Source organism: Protomyctophum parallelum, assembly GCF_964188405.1.
Source record: "Protomyctophum parallelum genome assembly, chromosome: 19".
Classification (NCBI taxonomy): Eukaryota; Metazoa; Chordata; class Actinopteri; order Myctophiformes; family Myctophidae; genus Protomyctophum; species Protomyctophum parallelum.
In genome coordinates this window covers 15,116,665-15,131,925 of record NC_139717.1, presented here as the reverse complement: position 1 = coordinate 15,131,925, position 15,261 = coordinate 15,116,665, and the positions used below count along the sequence as shown (strand labels likewise).

Sequence of the window (15,261 nt, the reverse complement as noted above, 5' to 3'; positions counted from 1 at the left end):
TTCTACTGTGATGAATTGAAAATGGTGGACCCTGTTGTAAACAAGTGTAATGCTTTGTCGTCCACAGACTAGTAACAGTTTTTGTATTGCTTTTGTTTGAAATGTACCCATTCTGCATACTCTTAATAAAAGTTTCAATCAATCAATCAATCAATCAATCAATCAATCAATCAATCAATCAATCAACTACTCAAGTAAAACATTCGAGTACTTTTTCCTTAAACTGGTCAATCAAACCAACGTGTGCACATTTTCGCGTTGCACGTATAGTGTTGCCATGTCTGCTTATTATAAGCGACTTTGGGCGTCTTTTTCTGTAAAGTTGCTTGTAAATATTGGTAGTTTTTTTGGGGCTTCCTAATGTTGTTTTACAAATTATATTAAATTATAAAAAATAAAAAAAACATTTTCAAGTCAAGGACTCCCAGATTAATATGTATTTGTATATGGACCTCAGAGGCCTACAATATTTGTATTAAAATGTTTAAAAAATATCTTTTAGAATTGTATTATTTTAAATAGCAGATCTACAAGCTCACAACGCCGGTTGTGACTTGTGAGCTTGTAGATCGGCTAAGATCCTCAAGGGGCCAAGCCAAGGGCTCGCTTATTTTGGTCTAGTTTTAATAGAGCTGGAAGCTGGTTGCTTGTTTCTCTCTCAAAACGTGGCAGCCAACACAGTGGTTGCGCGGAGTGACGGGACGCTCTCTCGCGCCCCAACAATAGAATAGAGTGGTACGTACCATTATCACAGCGCACAATAGGTACATTTTCTTGCGTGCAATATTGAACGCGCGTCGGCTGCTCCAGCGGAAAACTACGGCTTCCCTGCGTGCGGGGAGAACTGTCGCATCGGCTTGTTATTAAACCCGTCGCCGCCTTGACCGGAGCGGGTTTCCAGCCCAGATCGCAAAACATCCGTGGCGTGGATCCCTTTGGAAAACCAACACAGTGCCTTGATCCCTCTCTTCCTCTCCTCCCCACTACTGCCTCTCCAAGACCCCACTCAGCACTCATTTCACCGAGCTCGTCGGTGACTGACTGTACTGTTATTATAATGGACCGAAGCTGGATATTTACTACATTTTTGGACACGGTGGCATGCTCTCTACCACAATAAGAATGGGAAGAAAATAAGGAGGAGCTGAACAAACATCTCACTCAGGTAATTTCCATAATGAATTTCGTGTTATGTAAGTACAGTAGGAATCTAGATGATTTTATGAACTACCCCATAACATTCCTCCGCGTTTGCCATCGCTAGCCATACTGTCTGTCTAGTTGTCTACATGTTCGTTCTTATCGAAACACTTCTCAAAATCCATCTAGCTGTCTGTCTATACCGTTAGTGGTAATTCAACACTGTCTGGCCATGAGTAGACTAACGCACACACACACACACACACACACACACACACACACACACACAGGTGACATGCGGAATGGGGTTTGCTTAATTTGGACTAATTGCTTGATTGCTGCCATGACAACGTGGACCCCAATTGACTGATGAGGTGATTGAAACTGCACATCTGCATACTGCATTATCTCAGCTTGCAGCACGAGCACTGTATTTACCTTCTGCTGCTGCATGGAAGATTATCATGTGGAGCAACAGCCAGGGCTGTAGTGTGTGTACACTGTGTCCAATTTAAGAAGCAGGTTAGGGAGAAGTAGGCTACTTTTTCTTTGTAATCTAAACAGTATGACTATATATTTTATTCCATCGTTCTCCATCTAAAGTTTAGAAGAATACGTGGAAAGTGGAGAAGAATGTGTTAATGCTGTGAGTAGTTTTGAGAAACATACATACAAATTGGCTCAAATTTACCATACCAGAGAGTGTGCATTGCTTACAGTCTATGATTGCAAGTTATAGTAGAGGGTCGTTTTTTTGTAATGTGTGATCTGTGGAATATGATTGTGTTGATTTATAACGTGCTTTGAGTAGTTTACAAGCTACACCACAGCTAGGCTTCCAACCAAGTCTACAGGACCGCAATGGAAATAAGTCATGTGACTATTTCATATCCAGCTAGATAATGTAGCAGTCTATCTGCCGTGTATTGCAGCCTTAGCTAATTTGTTCAGTTACAATTTGAATTGATCAAATGTCAATCAAATCTTTGCAATGCACCAGAGAGATATGTTGATGATTCAGAACCAGAGAAGAGTTTGGCATTGGTTGGTTGTTCTACTCAAACACAGGATCTCAATGCCAATGCCATGCCGTGGTTTAATTTTCCCACGAAGAATGCATTGAAGCTAGGGTCTGGGGTCGTATTCCAACTAGCTTGGTTTCATGGGGGATGGTAACCATCAGTCTAGTAGTACAAATCACGCTTAGTGAAATTGGAAACCATTATTCATAGTATCCTTCTCCAGATGTAGACATGTTCAAAATTGAAGTCTAATGCTTCGCAGACAGTGATTCTCCTCATCAAAGCCGGCATCCAATCAGGTAAAAGCTTGTACTGTACATGGGGCTTGAAATGATGGTAATGGCACTGTGCTACTGTAGATGGGTTATATTGCCTATAATATGAAATGTAGTTAACACAACTATGGTTGCAACAACACAAGATCCTTTTGTAAGAGGCATGGGAAACTAAACGGATCAATTATCTTGTTTAGCTTTAAGTGAAGGTTTACTTCTTGTTGTGAAATGGATGTTAGAGTTGAGCAGCTTGTGTCGGGAATGCTATATCCAAGCCATCGTTGATGCTGAATGCATTACCCCATGTGTTTTATATGCCAGCCTATCCGCAGCTCTTCTCAGTAGATTAGTAAATAAGAAGTGGTGCACACACACCATATGGAGCATTGCTGCTTGCCTGCTTCAGCAGAATCAATACTCTTGCTACGCTTTGAGGATTTACAGTCTAAAGCTCAAGGAATTCAGATCGGTTCATCCATCCATCAATCCATCTTCAACCGCTTATCCGTAGTCGGGTCGCGGGGGCAACAGCTCCACCAGAGTGCTCCAGACTTCCCTCTCCAGAGCAACATTAGTGACTTCCTCCTGGGGGTTTCCGAGACGTTCCAAGGCCAGTGAGTCGATGTATTTCCTCCAACTGCGTCTTGGTCTCCTCCCAGTGGGACGTGCGTCGAGGACCTGCCCGAGAGGCATCCTAACCAGATGCCCGAACGACCTCAGCTGACTCACTTTCTATTAAATTAGAACAAGGCGTCACTGCTTAACTTGACTGCGCCAGATGGGGCAGCAGAGGAGGGGGGGAACCCAGTGTACTCTCTGCTGCCCCATCTGGCGGAGTCAGGTTAGTCGCTGCTGCCAATACAGGCAGAAAGTTTCATAAACTAATTAATTTTGGGAAGTTGAGCAAATTTCCGACAAACGCAAAAGGACCCCTGTCTACAAAGTGTTATAAACACTTTATTCGCCCCTGCCACTGCGTAGCTTCTGAGAGCGCAGGCTTTTTGTTGTCGCAAGAAAAAAGGGGACTGATCCCGGCGTCACCCGTCCCTCTAGACCAGAAATCACGCTGGCTGGGCCAGGCTACCCACTGCATAATAGGGATAATAGAATAATTCTTATAATAATTAAGACTGCTGTGCTCACTCAGAAACCACACAACTGGACTATTTTAGGGCGTTGGAAAAACAGGACATATTAATGTTCTCTAGAGATTCATTGACATTTTGGGACATTGTTAAATAGCCCCACTTTAGGACTGTCTAGCCACTACAGTGTAGGAGCCAGCCTGGTCTCTAGATGCACCGATAGCTGCACTTTTGTTATTCTTGTCCCAGATACAACTTTGTTTTGAGATTGAGAATCCATGGATATGTGGTTTTTGTGTGTCTCGCAATGTATTATTTGTGTTCAGACACTGTTATAATATTGAGACAAATCAGTCATTCTTAGACATATTTGGGCCAAGTTGTAGACTAAAGTATACACACGTGACACATGCACATTGCACATACTTTATTTTATCCAGAAAAAGCCACCTCAGCCTGCCTTGCATGATTAGATGAGAATCAGAGCACTATAATTGGCACTATTTTTTGAACATGTTTGATGTTTTCAATGAATGAATTAATACTGAATTGGCTCATCTGTCAATTTGGCTTTCGAATGGATGTCATGTTGATATCACCCTGGGCAAGACCTACGCTGAAAAGACTATCATCGGAAGTTGCAGGATTTTAGCGGAAGTAGGCTATCGCCCAAGGAAATGACGTTGATACTTTACAAATCAGTTTACATTCTCCGCGAATGAAACAAGTGTTGTGATTGGTCGGGAAAATATCGTATCCGGGGGAAATACAGCTGACGGATGTTGCGGAGGATACAACCGCCGATAGCTTCCCTGCCTTACGTTGTGACCAGGCTTTTCTTTTCGCAGATAAGTAAGCCTGGGACCGAGGCTATTTTCAGTATGTTGATATAGATATATTATTTCCTACTGTGAATACTGTGTGTATTCGAGGCAGCATTGCAGTGGTCCTTCACAGCTGTTCATTTTATCCGTTTGTTTTGCAGCCACAGCACCCAAAATATCACATGACTGCTTCACTGCGCGGGAGCTATGGAATAATTTCTGTTGCAGCTTTGTGTGGGATCATAAGTGCTGATTGCGCATACACACAATACCTACATCTTTGAGGGGCCCTATCCCCTCCTATGTCCAGCTTTGAGGGGTTTGTAGGGTTTGTGTAAACACAAACAGTGAAGACAACAGTGAGCCAATTGTGATCGTCCAGAATGAGATGATGTATGATTAGGATGATGATCAGAGCGCCCCTCACTTCACTGCACGGGTGTGCTTTTATATTTATACAGAGTGACTGGCTGCCATGCACTTAATCACTTGCCTTGCAGAGATAATAACCTGGTGTCTATCCCCATAGCTATAGCACTGTTATCTATAGGATACGGTGATTTACATTTAAGTCGAGATGCACAGTTTGCACACAGAGGAGCATCAACCTCAGCTTGCTGTGGTCTCTTCAGCCGCTGGCCTTGTTATCTTTGAAGGGTACACTTTTGTGGTTGGGTTTTCCTTTATCTCTTAGATATTGTGTGTGTGTGTGTGTGTGTGTGTGTGTGTGAGAGAGAGAGAGAGAGGCAGGGGGAGAGGGGAGTTGCACCACTCAGTTCACAAGGGTGTGATTTCTTTGTTACTGCGGATTGCGGTGAATGTTTACCAGCTGTATGGTGGTATCGCGTATCTCCCCCAAAATGTGTTTTGAATGAGAAAATAAGTAAATAATAATCTTGGATATGAACCCGACACATATATGCATTCCACAACCGCGGTATGCGGCGTCCGGTGGTATTATTGCCCTAAATCTACATATTTCTATCTCGTTGTTGTTTACATTCACGTCGAGGCTTTGGTTTACGCTGCCAAACCTGGGCTAATGGTGAGTTTTCCACAAATACAACCTGACATGTTGTTTTGTTCGCAGGGTTTTCTTTATCTGATGCTGTTTCTGAGCTCCGTGTACATTTCAGTACAGTGTGCCGTTTTCCTTTTCCCCTGCTCTTCAGATAGAAGAGCTTTGGCGTTCCTCCCACAGGCCTTCTGGACCTCTCCTATTTGTTGACATTGCTCTGATCCTCTGCCAGTCCGTCGAATCTTTTTTCAAGCTAGCTAAAACTCTGTCTCTGTCTCTCTCTCTCTCTCTCTCTCTCTCTCTCTCTCTCTCTCTCTCTCTCTCTCTCTCTCTCTGTCTCTCTGTCTCTCTCTCTCTCTCGTTCTCTCTTTCTTAGCCCCCTACTCCATCTCTTCTTGATATTTTAGCCGAGCAGAGAATACTATAGCTGAGTCAGTGAGGATAAAGTCAAACGAGTGTGCAGAAAGAGTAAAATGAGAGGCTGCTGCCTGCCTGGCATGAAAGGGAGGAGGTGGGTGTGAGGCAGGCGAGAGAGAGAGAGACAGAGACAGAAGGACGGAGAGACGGAGAGAGACTGTATGCGTGTGTTCTGTGTGTGTGCCAGTTTAAGGGCCCTGTCTGTCTGTGGCTCTACTATCTCCCAGCTGTTAGGATGCTCCAGAGGCTCCCACACACAGGGGCCATTGTTCCTCCCTCCTGGCAAGGCCCAGAGCTCTATAATGCTGCCTCTGTCCCGGGACTGAGCTGGCCTGCCACTTGGTTCAGCGTGCCTGACTGGTGTGCCTTGTGTCTCTCCACCACCACCACCATGACTTTGTCTGCTTTCACTGTCACAGTCACCCTTTAGTCGTTGACGTTTAAGCCGCGCAACGCTACCATGGTCTGTGTCACACAGCTGTCCCCGTAACGCGCAGACCAACTTGTTGAACCTCACTCTGATGTTAATGTTATGTCTCGCTCAAATTAGATTGTTTATTGATTCAGTCCGGCTTTATCCAATTTCCTCGTACTGTTGTGCTGCCAGCCTCTCTCCTTCCGTTGGATTGCACCTGACAACAATATTATTGTGATACTTGATCCGTGTCTCCGTAGTCTCGTGGTTAAAAAAAAGGGGGAAAAAGTTTTGCCATGCAGCATGTGAAATCTGATGCTGCCAACGTTGTGATTTACAGGGCCCACAGAAGACACGCCAAAATCGTATCACAGAGTAGGTAATACATCCAACAGTCCAATATCCGGTGAAATTCAAGATGTGTGTTGTCTTCTTATGTCTCCAGGGTTTAGTTTTATTTTCAAACATTGACATAATTTGATGGAATGTAGTTTTTTTAAAGAAAGAGAAATACATTTTAAATATGAATATATGACCTACGTGGCACAAATGCATATATTGTTCTCAGTTCTTACTAGTATACAGTATATCACAAAGCTCTCATTTCACCTCCGTGTTGACAGCCCCTGGGCCCTGGGTTATAGTTTCTTTCATTCCCCTGTTGCAGGCTTTTGCCTGCCCTACCGGTTCTTAGCCAAGTCTCAGAGTGGGTTGTTGATAGTGACGACACCGCTGAAATAAGACAGGTCTCACTGGGTGTCTCTGTAACCGTTAACAGGCATGGAAGCCTCATGAGAGGAGGGGGCTCCACAATAACCTCCTTAGGCCTCACGGAGGCTACAGGAGCTTGGCTTACCCCTCATCATTCTTCTCTCCATCTTGCTCTCTCACCCTCTCTCTCATTTTAAAGCCAGTGATAGTTTGGCTCTGTATTCCTCCCTATCACTTGCTATTATGCTCCCTTGGTCTGTATCCCATGGATAGTGTGACAGCACTGCAGGCCCTTTTCGCAATGATGAAACAACCCTGCTGCTAGTCAGCGAGTGTTGCCAGCTCTGCTTATTATAAGTGACTTTGGGCGTGTTTCTTTTTCTGTGCTCACAGTGCTACATCCGTGTCTGATTCGTTTTAGAAAGTATTGTCCTGCTGTTGGAACATCGAGCCAAGCTGAATTTTATTCAACAAAACTGTGCCTATTCCCTATGGTGAAGGTCAACAGCAAAGCCCCACGTCACTGCACATAGTCTGTCCTAGGCTTTAGGGTAGAATTCTTTTTGTTCTTTTCTGAAACCATGTCTGTGCTGCTTTGAGAGCCCCAGACTTTTGTAGACCACCGTGATAGAGATAGGTAATAGCCAGGTTTCCCTCTCATCAGTATAGGTAGGCTATGGTACGACAGACAGACAGACAGACAAACAAAACAAAAAACACGACTTAAATGCTAGCACTAAGGCTTGTAGAATGTCAATTGTTAACTAACATTTGTAAATGGCCCACTCTCCCTTGGTAAGCCCTTCCCTGTTCCCTGTTTGTATTTTAAACTGGACGGGGAAGGCCCTCAGGATTAGTCAATCAGTACATACATAGGCAGGTATTAGGGAAATGGAGCTCTGTGGACTCGCATTGGTGCCCTCACCTATTCACAGAGAGCCGAACAGAGGGACACAATTGGGTGAGGTCAGGTAGGGACTGCGTGCGTGTGTGCGTGCGTGCGTCACTCCCCTGGTGTCATGTGTACGTTTGAATAGTAATGAAGTCTGATATGTCCCGCACCACAATGCAGACTACCCCAAGCACTGGGGATACTGTGTCCTATGCAATTGTGGCCATAGGTACTGTGTGTGACTGTGTGTTTGCATTTTAATGTGCCTGCTATAAACATTACATTTAGCCATGTTCAGTTCTATCCAACGAAGCCATTTGAAGATGCAGAGGGTCACCTAGGGCGGGGCGATGAAATATCCACATATCTTCCTCCAAATAACCTTGATATTGTATTGTGATTATATCGATTATTAAACAAATGAATACATATATTTAATATAGGATGCAGTGTACTTGTTAAGTGTACTTGTAAAGTTGATTCTGATTGTTGATTGGCTGATTAAAACCAGTACACTTATGCCATCACAATCCAGAGATTGTTGCTAATCCCAGATCTAGTCTCATGTCTCGATCAATATAATATCATTATATGGCCAGGCCAGCCCTAGGAGCACTTTTATAGTAATCCACTGGAGCTGCACTCGTACACTAGATTTGAATATACAAAGTTAAGCAAAAAACGTATGCCCTATCAATTCAAACCTCCCCCCACACTCTCTCTCTCACTCACTCACTCACTCACTCACTCACTCTCTCACTCTCACACACACTCACACACACTCACACACACGGTAGAACTCTGTTGTAGTTGTCCGGTGTGACTATATGCACGGCCGTCGGTGGTAAGGAGGCGTCTCAACTTGGATTGCTCATCCAACCCTGATGACCAGTCGGCGTTACCGTCAATAACAGAGGAGCAGAGATGGGCGTGGTGCACTCTGGTTGTTGGCTTCAGACTCTTGCCACTTTGTGACATGGAGTTAAAACTTATAATTAGCTTTTATTTATTTCCTCTCACACAGGCTCCAAGAATTGTCTTGTGTCAGTCATGTACAGACAGCAATTGTATTAAAACACGTACTGTATGATGCGACGCATTGTGAGCTTCTAGATCTGCTATTTTCAAAAGATTTCAAAACTTGAAGCGGGACACTCTGCACAATGAGAACTTTTATTTTTGGTACTTTAAGTACATTTTGATAACAATACCTTTGCACTTTTACTCAAGTAGATTTTGAATTCCAGACTTTTACTTGGAACGGAGTACTTGAGTGTCGACACTTTACTTAAGTAAAACATTTGAGTACCGTTTCCACCACTGACCTTAACCCGTAACTTCTCTCTTTCTTTCATCAGTCCAAACCCTGACTCTCCCTTGCTCTTTTCTCACTGATTGGCTGTCGTTGAGCTGGAACGGCCCATGCCCCCAGACCCCCAGTCGTCTCGGTGATGCGCGCTTGATCGATGGGTTTTGCAGAAATAGGAGGCATGGCACGTTTATCATGTTCCCTGCTTGAGTTTACTCTTGTCAGGACTCAAGACATACCTATTCAATTATAGACGTGCTGGATTTTCATTAGGATTCCCATAAGCACTCATTCTCCTTCTCATTTGTCTACCCTGGGGTGGGGGTGGGGGAGGGAGTGCAGATGTGGAGAGGTGCGCACTGCGCAGGTGGCTGGAAATAGAGAGAGTTGGGAGTTTTCTAACCTTTAGAAAACTACACCGCTGTGAATGTGATAAGCTATCACCTCAAACTGGAGTATGACTAAGCCTGCAGAGAGACGTGTTTAAGTGAGAGGTGAGTCGCTTACCACCGCGGCGTGACGCCATGTTGTAGTTTTCGGTGGTCACCTTATCACCTAAGTGAGTATGAATAGGCCTTTACCTGACCAAGGACCGCTGCGAGTGTCAAAGCTGTCTTCCGACTATGACTGTAAATCATGCTCCCATCATGTTATCTGCCATTCTCTTACTGTTATGTAGGCTGTAGTGAAGTTAAAAATACAGAAATTAGCTAAGAGAGGAATGATAGCGCAGGGGGTAAGAAGAGGTGGCATGGGAAGTAGCCTCTTAGTATCTCAATGTGTTTGGTCACAATTTCTCATCAGGGGTGTGTGTGTGTGTGTGTGTGTGTGTGTGGTGTGTACACAAACTGCTGCCTTGCTTTGGGAGTCAATATTTGGCTGTTTGTTTAGTGGTCTCAGCCCAGCTTCGATTTGCATACGGCCTGAGCACAAGTCTTTGGCGGGAACAGTGCCTCTTCCCTTCTCCGCTGGTGAAGATGGGGAATTGGATATGTCCGTGCATTGCACACATTTCGTTTCTCTTTTTGCCTTCATGCAGGAAAGGCCAACCTCACCGAAAGCCTCTGTGCTGTGAGGTGTAGTGGCAGCCAACTGTAAACTGCTTAACTCGGTCATGATTTCCTCGGTGCCATTAGAGCACTTTATACAGGAGCAATTCACAAGGGTATTGAATAGGGGGTCGCAGACAGGGCAGGGCCATTTTTATTTATCACCCGACCAAGCAAGCATCGCTTGTCAAATGTGATGTAGTTGAGACGAGGGATTCAACAGAGACCAGCACAACTCCCCCCCCCCCCCCCCCCTTCTACAGGCAGTTGCACCCGGAACGGAATGCAAAGGTGTGTGACTGTGTGTACAGGTGAAGTGTTGGTTGTTTGAGTGTTGTTATTCTCGGGTCCATGTGAACTGTGGTGGAAATCCGGCAATGACTTTCAGCTTTGGAAGTCTAAACTCTAGACTTCCAAAGCTGAAGAGGGAGGGAAGCCAAGGAATTCCCTTTACATAAGCTCCTGAGTCCTGAGTGGCTGCCATTTGGTTATATACCAAGAGGTATAAGGTGCAATTACATGCACGGTATCTCCTTCGTTCCATTACGGTCGGTACAGTGTGTGTGTGGTTACAATTAATAATTTCCGTGCAGTTATGGTGAACAACTGGCTTCTCGTGACACACTGACACACTCTAAACGCTGTGTGTTTGTGTGTGTGTGTGTGTGTGTGTGTGTGTGTGTGTGTGTGTGTGTGTGTGTGTGTGTGTGTGTGTGTGTGTGTGTGTGTGTGTGTGTGTGTGTGTGTGTGTGTGTGTGTGTGTGTGTGTGTGTGTGTGTGTGTGTGTGTGTGTGTGTGTGTGTGTGTGTGTGTGTGTGCTACACTTACATATACATGCCCCTCTTCATGTGTTGAACTCTGATGCTGTTGACTGAACCGCAAGATGGTGGAAGTGTGAATGTTATTCCCAGAAAGGGTTTAAGTCAGCCAACCATGTAAGCTGGGCCAATGAACCAGTGTGGCAGCGCCCATCCAACCCGGCTTCATGAACCTGTCCCTGGACATAGAACGCAGCACAGGTCACTGACGCTGCTTCCACAAAAACCCTGCACTATACTATACATTACCTATTGTGGCTGTTTGCGAGAGCACAAATGTTCGATCTGTCGGACCGGACACTTGACACTGCCAGCTCCCTAGCACAAAGTCCGGGTAAGGTTCGATTGAGGTCCACAGGTCATTGTCCAGAGAATTCACAGCGTAGAGCAGCGGGTCATTCTGACCGCTCTGGAGAATCAGATGGTGGGAGACAAAACGTTAAAGATGGAGTGCCGTGATTGTTGTACTTTCTGTATGTGTCTATGGAGTTAACATTACTCTAATAGACACCCAGGTGTGGTTAGAATATTGAAATATGCCTTGCCTTCCCTGTGTATTTTCGGTTTCTTGCTGAAAGCCCGAATCGAAGTACACCACGTTAGTGACATCACAATATCATCGATCCCCTCCCCCTTTATCATACAATACCACTGTGGGTGCGGCTTCAGTTCAGGTGAATCACCACCCACCTGAAAACCAGGCATACTTAATGAAGTGGTGGTTGACGGGTGTGGCCACATAACACTTTCTGTACCTTTTTCCTTAAAAAAAAAAAAAAGTTTCTCACAGTATAATCGTGTGTGTGTGTGTGCACATGCATGCGTTACAGGTGCAGAATGCCTGTGTAATCCTTTTGTGCAGGTCCCATCCTTGAATGTGGCACTTGGGATATTTATTATTTCATCACAAAGTTCAAAGAGAACATTTTATCCGGAGAAAGTCAGTCAGCTGTCATACCCCTTTTTGAACAAGAGCTCTTTCATTGTTCAAGGTCTCTTCCTAGAACAGAGAGAAACAGTTTATTGTTTTAAGGCACGGTGAAACACTGTTTTGTTTTTTTAAACGTTTAAACGTTTTTCATCCAAGAGTCTAAAGAAGAAAGCTAACAGTGAAAACCAGATTTCTGTATGTTTGTTCATACTATATGGTTTCATGAGGCCATCTTATCTAATGTGTAATTATCAGTGGTGGAAAGTACTGTACTTTTTTTTTACCTATTTGTACTTTACGAGAATATCAAATACTTTTACTTCTATTCCACTACGTCTGCAGGATCCAAATAATTTCATTTTTACTCCACTACATTTATTTGAACACTTTAGTTACTAGTTACTTTGTAGATTTGGATTATTCTTACAAATCATACATTACATACGGTAAACCACTTAATTTCGGCCATTTGAAAATAGCCGATTTTCCAAAGATTTCTTTATACATTTCAGGACTTGAAACTATAGACTAGAAGTAAAAATTGCGAGTACTTTTCCCACCACTGTGTGTGTTCATGCTAACCGGTTTCATCAATGGCCATTGCTGTCCATATCTCATCTAATGTGTAATTGATTATAACACTAGATATTATGGCCGGCGGGCCAGTTCTCGCCCACAGGCCGCCTGCTGCCTACCACTGGCATAGAGTGAATGGGTGATTGTGTTGACGATATTTCTGGATTGGTGCAAAACCGGAAAGAAAACAATGTTGTCAAGGAGCCGAGAAGAGAGGGGAGCTTGGAGCAACACAAGTGAATCCTTTGTCAGAATCAGTGATGCATGAATTTAAATCTGTCTAGTTATTGGATGCTGCAGATGACCGTGTCCTCTCGGGCGATGGGATCTACATCTAACATCTGAACTCTACACACTCTACATGGAATTGAAAAGTCCTAGCCCTTGCAGACCGCAAAGGCATGAGCCAACAAATCTTTTTTATAACCTACTTGGGCCATGCAAGTCGAGAATACACGCAATGTGTCAGGTGGGTGCCAGGGTCACCCACCTGCCCCTGGCAGGTAAATACAACTTTTGGGCAGGTTGGGTTTGCTTTCAGGTTGCCCGACGTAACTGTCTATAAACACAACGCGAGATATCTGTCTAATCACCTGACCGTGGCCAGAGCACTTCTGGTCTGTGGAATGTAAAAGAAGGGCACTCTTTAGTGTTTACATATAATGTGCTGTTTTCACTGTCAATAACAAGTGTGAACCCAACCATAGTTATATTCATAGCTATGTACTAGGTTTTTGGCATACAAATTCAGGTATGACATTCTTTATTGCACAGCCCCAGAAAGTAAAAAAATAAGTGTCAAACTGAACGGTAATTACATTTTTACCTATGATTTTATAATGGATGATTTACTTTTCGGGCAAGTGGGCCTTTGGACAAGTAGAACATGACCTTTACTTGCCCGACAGGCAAGAGTCTCCGAGAACTTTGTCAGTCCCTGTGCACACCCTGCTTACACACTACACAGTTTACCAATAGCAAAAAATCCCACCATCTGACAAACTTCATGTCAGCTGTTATCTGTTATCTGAGTATTCCCATATTCCCCCTCTGTTTGTTTTCAGAACTTGCACCCTCATTATAACCATTTGATCATGTTAAATTATACACAGACAAATTGTTTTGTAAGTAAGTGTATTTGACATGCTCGTCTCAAATGTTTGATTTGATTTTTATTCACACAGTCCTTAGCGGTTTGCTGTGCATTAGAGACAGTTCAATTCCTATGCACATTTCATTTTCACGTGATGTTGAGAAATCTATATAAACAAAAGAGATCACCTGGCTGTCATCCTCACAACACTCTCGTGGGGGTTCTTACCCCACTAAAACCAAGTATTAATATTTAGTATTTAAATCTCCTACACACATAAGGGCATCACATTAAGGACTTTTACAACCTGAATGTATTCCCAGCAGGTGATCCCTTGATTATTTTGGTCACAACATGCATGCTTGTCGTTGAACAAGACATTATAATGAATAATTCAATGCAGGTGTGCATGTGTGCGTGCGTATGTGCGAGCAATGTGATGTACCCAACTGGTTCAGTTCTTTCATGGAACTGGCAGCCTTTTTCTTTTCTTCTTTTTTTTTCAAAGTAATTTATTTTGGTGGAAAAGGGGCCTTAGAGGCCTGGTACTATGTGACACTGACTTTTGGAAAAACGAGGCACTTTAGCGGCCTATAATGCACTGCAGGGATCTTTCTTCTTTTTGCTCAAACATACAACCTGCATGGTGAGCTGTGAAAAGCATTGATCCAATGATGAAACACACACACACACACACACACACACACACACACACACACAGTCTAATTGAAGGAGTTTGGCCCACAGAGAAGCCCCAAAAAGCACGCTTCCTTAAGCGACACAGTGAAGCCATGGCCCACGTGGGATCATGTGTCCTGTCGCGTGGCTGAGGGAAAGGTCAGAGGTCACGTTGGCGAATGGCGCGGTTGCGTAAATGTTAGCAGAGGCTTGGGGGCGAGAGCCTCGTTTTATCATGTCTCAGCCTTTGGAGGACTGATGGGTACTGACAGACCAGCTTGGCCTCATGACTAGGAAAACTCTATGGCCCTCATTTATCAACCGTGCGTACGCCAAAATATGGGTGCACGCCGAAATTACCGACATTTTCGGCATTTACCATTTCCGGCAAAGCTTGAAATTGAACTTGACAAAGTTCAAAACTCACTTCTGGTCGGGAGCTGGCGTACGTTTTGTCCTCACCTGTTTTTCTGTCGTAAAACAGCGGAGCAGCATTGTTTGACCAGCTGAGAAGCTGTCACAGGCATCTAAACATACATGTATTCACTCCTAAATTGTTTATATAAAAGGTATGTATATGGGCTACATGTAAAAAATAAAAAATAAATAAAAAAGTAAAGGAATACATCAACGATGTGTCTTTGTGTCATATGAAATTAGTAGGAGATACAATCGCGCAATTAAAAACAATGTTGCAAGAGATGCTTAAGCCATTTAAACAGTGTTTTGCATGAGCGCATACATGCGAGGATTTGGGCTGTCACTGTAACTGCGGAGAGTCCCAACGTGGGTAGCCTACTGTAGCCTAATCTACAGCAGGCCGATGTCTTTCTGGAGTTACGGTATGTGCAATCTAATAAACCTGACGCGTCGCTCGAATGCCAAATGTACCGTGCCAGGCTGCCAGCGCAAGTGGGAACTGCATCGGAGATATATGTATAGGCTACCCAGCCAGCCCAGAGCCCACCACCAGCCACATGAGGCTATATACGATTTTGGCTGCACATT

The 15,261-nt window shown here is 44.0% G+C and overlaps 1 protein-coding gene across 3 annotated transcripts in view; it reads left to right on the top strand.

Annotated features, from left to right (window-relative positions):
- The first annotated feature begins 685 nt into the window (after window positions 1-685).
- Window positions 686-15,261, top strand: part of wasf1 (WASP family member 1) — a 94,378-nt gene continuing 79,802 nt past the window's right edge. For all 3 annotated transcript variants that reach the window (XR_014570744.1, XM_083790301.1, XM_083790300.1), the window contains exon 1: window positions 686-1,165. The gene's annotated coding sequence lies outside the window, so the exon portion shown is untranslated. The remainder of the gene's footprint in view (window positions 1,166-15,261) is intronic.